This window comes from Charadrius vociferus, unplaced genomic scaffold (genome assembly GCF_000708025.1).
Source record: "Charadrius vociferus isolate BGI_N301 unplaced genomic scaffold, ASM70802v2 scaffold263, whole genome shotgun sequence".
NCBI lineage: Eukaryota > Metazoa > Chordata > Aves > Charadriiformes > Charadriidae > Charadrius > Charadrius vociferus.
Window position 1 is genome coordinate 1,504,882 of NW_009647769.1, and position 596 is coordinate 1,505,477.

Sequence of the window (596 nt, forward strand, 5' to 3'; positions counted from 1 at the left end):
CTGAGTGAAAAGCAACAAGACAGCATCATCTTTTTTAGCTAGCACACTGCCAGTTCTGTCCCAATTCCTTTCATATAGGCATTCATCAGAGCAAGGAAAATTACTAAAGCATTTCACATGCATAACCAGTATCCAGACCCCAGAGAATGGACTGACAGGGATCAGGTTGACGGTTGTCTTATGGTGCTGCTGAGGAAAGCAGAGAGGAGCAGCAGAGGCAGGCTGCACAGCGATTCACAAGAGAGACTGTTGGAAGGAACAGAAGTGCCACATTGTCCTTCCCCTTTCAGTAGCATCCAGGAGGTTTGTGGAGAGGGAGATAGCACAGTTCTTTTCTATGAAAAACAGGAACCTCAAGTACAACCAAAAATAGCTATCCCCCACTCTGGCTGAAAGCCTATCCCCAACACATCCAGAGAGGACAGGTGGACTTCTCACAGGCTCTTAACTGGCCCCTTAGTCACAAAAAAAGCCCTAAATAACCCTCATCTTTCACATCCACTCCTGTTTTTTCAGTTGTGTCACAAAGGGAAACTGCCCAGACAAAGACATAAGCTGGGTTTAAAAAGCAAGTGCATTTTGTGATAAAGTGCTGG

The 596-nt window shown here is 45.6% G+C and overlaps 1 protein-coding gene across 1 annotated transcript in view; it reads right to left on the reverse strand.

The window, feature by feature from the left end:
* RNASEH2B (ribonuclease H2, subunit B) overlaps window positions 1-596 on the reverse strand; it is a 41,188-nt gene that overhangs the window by 27,196 nt on the left and 13,396 nt on the right. The gene's annotated exons all lie outside the window — the stretch shown is intronic.